Source organism: Belonocnema kinseyi, chromosome 8 (assembly GCF_010883055.1).
Source record: "Belonocnema kinseyi isolate 2016_QV_RU_SX_M_011 chromosome 8, B_treatae_v1, whole genome shotgun sequence".
NCBI classification, from domain to species: domain Eukaryota; kingdom Metazoa; phylum Arthropoda; class Insecta; order Hymenoptera; family Cynipidae; genus Belonocnema; species Belonocnema kinseyi.
The window spans coordinates 50492320-50500901 of NC_046664.1; positions in this window are offsets into that span (position 1 = coordinate 50492320).

Below are 8582 nucleotides of genomic sequence, written 5' to 3' on the forward strand. Positions count from 1 at the left end.
GTTTTTGGACGCTTCGGAGCACTTTGGCCCGGTGGAACCCACTGTTTTGCCTGTTGCGTTGACTCAGAAGTGTAGTAGTGGATCCAGATTTCATCCATGGTTGTGAATCAGCGCAAAAACTCGGTCGGCTTAAGCGAAAATAATGCCAAATTCTTCTGGGAAGTTGTCACACGAATTTGTTTTTGGTCCACTGTGAGCAAACGCGGCACCCATCGCGCGCAGAGCTTCTTCATGCCTAAAACTGAATGCACGATATTACCCACACGTTCCAGTGATATGCCTACAGCATTATCTACCTCTCTCAATTTCACTTTGGGATCATTCAACATCATATCATGGATTTTTTCGACATTTTCTGGTGTAGTGACCTCTTTTGGGCACCCAGATCGTTCAGCATCAACTGTGCTCGTACGGCCACAACGAAATTCGGTAAACCACTTATGAATCGTTCCAATCGACGGTGCAGAGTCCGGGTAATACTTATCCAGCTTGGCATTGGTCTCGGATATCGTTTTCTTGCGAACATAGTAGTGTTTGATCAAAACTCGAAACTCAGATTTTTCCATATTAAAAAAAACTCGAAGGTTAGTCGCTTCTCTGTGCTGTAACTTGTAAATGCGTAAACATAAATGGCTGAAGTTTTGACAGGCGTCATTTGAAGGATCAAGCTCGACGAAAATGCTTTACATTAGTGAATACCAATGCCATCTCTTAGAATTTTCAGGTACTTATCAGACTGCCTCGTAAATATTGCGGAATAAATGAATATTTTTTAAAAAACCGTAAAGTCACCTTATTTTTTGAACACACCTCGTATATTAGCAGTAAAAGAATGCATGAGTCGTACAAATAGGGAAAGTACATGATATTTTTTAATAGAGAATCAATTTCTGTCTCTAAATTTGACTATTTAATTTTTGTTTGAACATTGGTGTAATTAAGAAATTAATCTTCTTTTCATGTAAAACGTTCATCATTTGAGTTAAAAATTCGTATTTTTGGGTAAAGACTGGATTTTCTTGGTTAAAAAATCTTCTGATTTGTTGATAATTCAAATGTTTTCTTAATAATTAATCTATTTTATGAGAGTTTAAGGTTTTAACTTGAAACCTAGTACATTTGAAGCGTTTTAAGTGTTTGATAAATCGCCTTTTTTGTAAGAGAATCCATATTTTCCATTTTCAAATTCCACTACTTTGTTAGAAATTGTTCTAATTTATTGAAAAACGGTGAAAAATGCATTGTTTTGTTAGTTGCTAAATCCATTTCTGACTCTAAATTTGACTATTTAAGTTTTGTTTAAACATTGGTGTATCTAAAAGACTAATCTTCTTTTCTCGTAAAACGTTCATCATTTGAGTTAAAAATTCGTATTTTTTGGTAGAGACTCGATTTTCGTGGTTAAAAAATGGTCTGATTTGTTAATAATGCAAATGTTTGCTTGATAATTAGTCTACTCTTTTCCAACTTTAAGATTTTCACTTGAAATTTTGTAGATTTGAAGCGTTTTATATTTTTGACAAAGCGTCTTTTTTGTAAGAGAATAATATATCAACTGTTCATATTTTAAAATTTTTGCATTTCGATCAAAATATTTCTGTCGAAAAAAGATATGTTTCAAGCTCAGGATATCAGTAAGCATTTCTCTTTCGTTCAAGTTGCATCTTACATTTACATCATTAACATAAAAATATTGCATTTTAAATTAGTCGCCCTAAGCCTAAAGCACCTACTTCAAAACTTGTCTGCGGTACTAAATTTGGCAATGTGCAACACGTGGCACGCGCCACGAAAAACCACGAAGCCTTTCTAGCAGCGAGTGGAAGTTAGTGGTGGGGTTAAGGTCCAAAATCGCTTTTCGTGTCGTTATGACGATTCTCATGGCTAAAACGTGTGGTGTTTGAGTCGAACTCCCGTCACCGGACAGGCCTGATTTACCCTGAGTGCCGGCCCCATGGAATCATATTACCATCTCTGTGATGATGATATATAATTTTTTTTTAAATTTGACTTGTATTAATTGATTCAGCAAAATAATGCGTGTACTTCTAAATAAGACTTACTTTTTTAATCTCTCTAGAAGCTAAAGGGGAAAGCACTTAGCCAAAAATCGCAAGTTCTGTATTTCGATCCTTAGAGGAGCGAAAGGAGAACATTTTCTGTAAGAAAAAATTTAATTTAATTTTTTTTTTATTTATAGCTCTATCTAGTCTAAGAAGAAGTTAAAACTTTTTCTATAGTTCAAAAAAAGAACTTATAACGATACTGTCGATTTCTATTTCCACTGTGGGTGAGAAAGATATCTGCACTAATAGGTGGTTGCCATCTCTGATGATAATACCTATTCCTTAAAAATTTCACATTATGATTAAAAAAGCAGTAAATGAGTACAGCAAAATGCGAGCCTTCTTAACACTTCAATATGGCCCTATTATTTTCTCAATGATGTTAAGTACGTTACACCATAGCGTTATTTTATTAAATTGTTCTATTTTTCACATTTCGCTATTTTTATAAGATCCTTTTATTGCGTAAAAAACCAAAGCTATAGAATAGAAACAACCTCTTAAGGCACTCAGGTTTATCCTAATTTAATGTAAGTGTAAGTGAAAAGTAACTAGTGCAGACCCTAAATGTGTATGAGTAATTTGGAGGCCATTGACCCACTGTGATATTAAGAAGTATATGTCGAGTTTTGTAGAGTAGTGATAAAAAAATCAATGTAAAATGTCTAGTCGAATCACTCTCACGTGATTTTGGCGAGAAATTTTTTTAAACGATTCAGAAAGGTGTCTTTTCACGCCCCGAGAGACTTTGAAAATGAGTACGAGTGTGTCTCTAATTATTAATGTAGCAAGCTACAGAAGTAGATTCATGCATTCACCTACCCGCGAGTAATTTTGTAAGTTGTAGGGGTCTAACTCACAGAAAAACGCTGGTGTTAAATTTGTTGCAGCTCAAATTTCATTGGTCTCCCAATCAGCATTTGAAACAATTTTCAAGTCTCAAATGTATTCCTCCGAGCGTAGGTGCACATCTGGGCTTCTAGGGGAAAGTATAATTTGGAGACTGAATTTTGGCCTAATGCCGAGAGTTGTGGAGTGCTCAACCGCGCTGTCAGTTACCTGAACGCCTGTCAAACAAACTATTTGCATTGCGATATTGGACTGAGTTATTGTTAATAAGGAAACTAATTGAAATAATATTTGCCTAATTATCAACTTTATTTCATTTAACAGTGTGTACTAGTCACTTAGAATGAAATGATAACTTCCTAATGCAACTTTCAAATGTTAGGTCTAGAGGAAATTTCTTCGAACGAATAGGCATCAATTAAGATGCAGACGGTCACGACTTAGTTTTTACATCCCGGCTTTGGTGGTTTGAATATCATGTAGGTTTTGACTAACCTAAGATTTGGATATTATATCATGCAAAGTACAATTTTTATTCAAAGACACTAATAGTCACTGGTAAATGGGCGGCATTTAAAAGTTAGGTAATTATTCTTATAGCTTACCTGCTTATCAACATCTCATTTATTTATTATCAACATTTCACACAAATAACACCCAACAAATCTTCTTGACAGGTGACTGACAGTTTGTAGACGACACTTCACGTTGCTCTGGATGACAAAAAAAGTGTCCAAATGATGCTTTTCCCCTAGATTCTCCAAATGAACCTGTGTGGCTCAAATTTGTTGCAACTCCCTGAGCACCGATTTCGGTCTAAAATGGAGGATCATCGATTTTCTGTGCTTGCATTATTTATTTATTTTTGACCATAATAAAAAAAATCCGATTTTTTCACTTATGCTGTTATTTCACATTTATGTTTGAATTACGAACGCTTTCTCTTGGCTTCCTTCGACATTTTTGCAATTCATAGCGTAAACACACGCGACGCGCACTGTCTCAATTGCCGGCTTTGGTACTTGCCTGCTGTGAAGCTACGATATTAGTCAACACAACAGCGCGCCCAGCACCTCCCTCAAAAACCCCTAAGAACCTATAGTCACGGCCGAAATTCTTAAAACTATATAGTTTTGACTATCCCAAATCGGACCTCCAGTGTATTTATTTCTGCGACCAATTACAGGATGTTCAACGTTAGTTATTCGTAACTATTCATATGGGTATTTTTTCGCTCCCTACGACACTTTTGAGGATGGGTAATGGCGTGAGTAAAACTCTTAGCGTGCCCAGACACAGGAGTCTATTCTCTCAAGATATACTGGAAATGGTTAAACTCTAAGATTCACTGTGAAAAGTTTAAATTCATCAATAGCTGGCCCTTGGAATAAATCTTCAGATAAATAGTTAATTCAAATGAGCACTTTCACTGCAGGTAGTCTAGAAACAAACTTACACTTTTGAAGAATCTGCATTTCGTCGGTTTACCCCTTTGTATAATATTCGACAAATATTAAAAACTAAAACAATAACCTAAAATTCGATCCTTGAACAGTTATTTCTAACTAAAGGGACCGCGGTCTAAACCTGTTAACTCACGTTTAATAAATCTTACACGGCAAAGTAAAATCATTTTTCTATTGCAATTTTCAATATTTCTAACTGTAATATGATTTTGTTCATTTACTAGAGAAAAATGATACAGGTTAGTTTTATAATATTTGAGCTGCAAGCCGAACATAGATGTGCTTGCAGAAATGTTAAATAGTCAATTGCAAATATATGCTGAGTATTAGCAAGCACGACAAATCCCTCACCTTTGTCTTTACAGCGATATGTAAACAACATCGAAGATGACGTGAAAGTAGGCACAAACAAATTTCGACACGCACATACACTTAACTTCGCACACACTATAAATGTTTCACTTGCCTATTCTGCAAGTGAACTGAGCCTTTTTGAGAAAAAGCACAGATTTCCCATAAGACGCCATGAGCAATGAACAGGCTTATACCGCAGACCTATACTCTAGGTACCAAAACGCGATTTTCGGTAATCGATTTAAAAAAAAACCAAAAGGAATTTTTGGGTTTCGCTTGCTGGATAATAACTGCATATTATACGAAAAATAAAATGTGGGCCTTTTCATACAATTTCGAATAAAGCATAATAAAAGCCAGTTTCATTATTAATCTAATAGTATAAATCAAATATTTATTACCAAATCGATTTTTTCAATTTTGACATGTTTTCTTTTAAATATATTTATTTTGATTTTAAAGAGTTGAGTCACCATTTTTCTTGATCTAGTCAAAACTTCGAAGCAGGTAGTCAAATACTTTCGAAACAATGAACTTTTGAATAGCAATAAATTTTGAGTATGTCAAATTAACAACATAAAAATATACGATTTTGTAAGTTGGTGGTTGTCTTTTACTTGTCGCGTATGCAGTCGAGTCCCAGGCCGAGCGAATTGCGGTGTGGTACACTTCGCGCGCGCGAGCCTCTATTCAAAAATTAATTGCTTCCAAAGTATTTGACTACCCACTCTCAAATTCTTATCAGATTATGAAAAATGTTTAGACCATTCTTTGAAATAAAAATGAATAAAAGAAGGTCCAAATTGAAAAAATCTATTTGTTAATAAATATTTGATTCATATTATTAAATAAATAATTAAAGTGATTTTAGTATACTTTATTCGAAAGTTCAGGAATAGGTGCACATTTTATCTTCCGTGTGAACTTTCGTATCTTAGCGTTTAATATTACAGTATAAGCAATTGAAAAAAGTGCTTTTCTATGAACATAAAATTTTAAAAAAAATTCTCGAAAACTTTGCGTGTTATATTGAAATAAAAAAATAGGTATCGAATATTTTCGAGTGTTAAACACGAAAAAAAATATTTTACAGGCGAAATAATTATCACAGTGCAGGTTACAATAATTTTAACATAATCGCCAGTAAAGTCGTGGAATTTGTAAATTTTTTGTTATAAAAATTATTCATATTTCTTTAGTGGGCTCCCGTCAAATCCCGTAACAGTTTCTCAAACCCTAAAAAATTATTCCGAAAACTCAAAAAAGTAATTTTCCCCATGAATTTTATATGGGAAACGTCAACTCAAATCCGGCACCTCTAAAGAAAAAGCATTTTTGAACTTATATAAATGAGCCATGCTCAAAAGCATTTATATATAATTAAAAATTTGTCATAAGGACAACCGCAGGATTTCGCCGGGAGCGGGTGCCAATCTGAAAAATTGCACCCGCTTCCAGCGAAATCGCGGTAAAATTTCAGCCACAATCACGTCTCACAACCGTGAGATAGGTGGTTACAGTCTGTAAGGGAATCAATACGACGATCCAGCAAAAGCCTCGTGCACCCTAAGAACACGTAGCGACCCAAGGACGACCGCCTTCTGCATTTTTCCCGCAAGTGTTCTAGCATATTGTTAACATGTAGGGATGCTTTTTAGACCATTAGCAAGTGAAAGCTTGGCACCTCCAAGAGAGCCGATTATAAGGACGATCAGTTTAACAGAATATTCCGGATACAATCGTTGCAACTCCCTTATAAGCTCCCGATATCTCTCTTTCTTTTCATTCTCCTTATCTATGATGTTTTTGTCAGCTGGTGCCGAAAATGCAATAACGAACATGGTTCGCTTCTCGAAGTCAAGAAGAGCCATGTCAGGCCTCGCGTGAGCAACAGAAACAATTGTCGAGAATATAAAGTTCCAGTATATGGTAATAAAGCACACTTAGTGCCGCATTGTGCCTTTGAATGTTTCTTTGAGCCTCGTTCTTCATACATTTCTTGCCACACAGGTTCAATTGCCCGAACAATCCTATCAATTAGGATAGCTGTGAATATCTTATAAAGCGTGTTCAGACAAGTTATTGGCCTGTTGTTCTTCGGGTCAGCTAAGTTGCCTATTTTCGGCAGGAGTATTGTGCGCCCTTCCACCAACCACTCTGGAATCGGCTCTTCTAACTTCAAATATAAGGTGAAAATAGGGGCCAAATGCTGATGGGTTGAAGAAAACTTCTTCCACCAGAAGGTTTTGATACAATCTGGTCCCGGCGCGAAATAGTTCTTCATCCCTCTTAATACTTTTTTCACCTCCTCGGTAGTGATGAGTGGTTATTTTTTATCAGTTGTTATGAGGGCGGCACATAACTCCTTGAAGCTATTTATATTTTCTGAGTCTTCGTCCAGTCTATGCTGAACTTCGTAGACTTCTCTCAAAAATACTTCGACCTCCTCTGGTTTGGGTGGGTGTTCGACAGTAACTGGAGGGTCTTGGAAGAGTTGAGATTGGTCAGAGAGAAACTGTTGATTTTTTCTGACACACCTCTCCCTCCGCTCTAGACTTCTCTTAGCGTCAGGTAGTATACGTATTCTCTCAACAATATGCTGCCTGATGGTCAGCAGCTTTGACTTGTTAAGTGTGTGATAACGGGTCCGGAGTTCGCACGCGGGCTTTCGAATCTTGGCGGTAAAATTCCTGCCAGATGTGATGTAGTCAATCACACATTGAATGCGGGACGCGCACTGTCTTGCCCAGCCTATCTTTATGGCAAGTTGATGCATTCGTCTTTTGGTCTTATGATCAGCCACGAAAGTGGCACGAAGCTCGTCCACGAAGCTCGTCATTCATTTCAGCCAGATTTTTAGGCTTAAGTGAAACCTTAGTGTTGATGTTTCTCCGGGTCGTAAAGCATCGCTCTTCATCAATTGGTGCCTGCCCACGGTTGGTCTTAGTGTCGCCTCTCTTTCTTTGTTGCCAATTTGTTCTAGCTGTGGTAGAGTAGGCGTTCCGCTTACATAGCCCCTTTAACGGAGTAGTTCAGCATGGTTTCGCAGACATTGCTGCGAAAAAAGCGATAGCTCCGGGTGTTTCTCGCACCACAGAGCATGCAGCCGTGCCATGTAACCCCGTTCACGGGCTGCACTCACATCGTAGCACTCTAGCAAGTCTTGATTCAGTTGCTCCGTCCACCCAAAGGTCGCGAGATCCCGCTGATCCATCGCATTGAATCCATTTTCATTGGCTCCCCCAGCTATAGATTGGTCGGCATTGTTAGCCGACCCATTGTCGGGAGCCCTGCGCGTTCTGTTGCTTTAAACCGCAATTACTACAACTATGTTTAGTGTTGTCATTTTTGTTCCCACGAGAAGCTAGGGAAAGGGGTTCGTCAATCCTTGTAGAGCCCCGCATGCAAGGATAAGGCTGCGTACTCTGAGAGGTCGCCCATTATCCCAGAGTCACCGTTCTAGACACCACACCCAGGGGCCATTGAGCTTTCGGCACGGTTTTCACACCTCCGCTCGGGGGTTAATTCCTTCGGGATCACCCCTGGACAATTTTCCGCGACTGCTTTGGCATAGGCCCTTCGGTTTGATTCTGGAGGAATCAAAACCGGACCGAATTATATTGCAGGTTACAATATTTTTAACATAATCACCAGTAAAGTCGTGGAATTTGTAAAATTTTTGTTATAAAAATTATTCATATTTCTTCAGTGGGCTCCCGTCACATCCCGTAACAGTTTTTCAAACCCTAAAAAATTATTCCAAAAACTCAAAAAAGTAATTTTTCCCCATGAATTTTATATGGGAAACTTCAACTCAAGACCGGCACCTCTAAAGAAAAAGCATTTT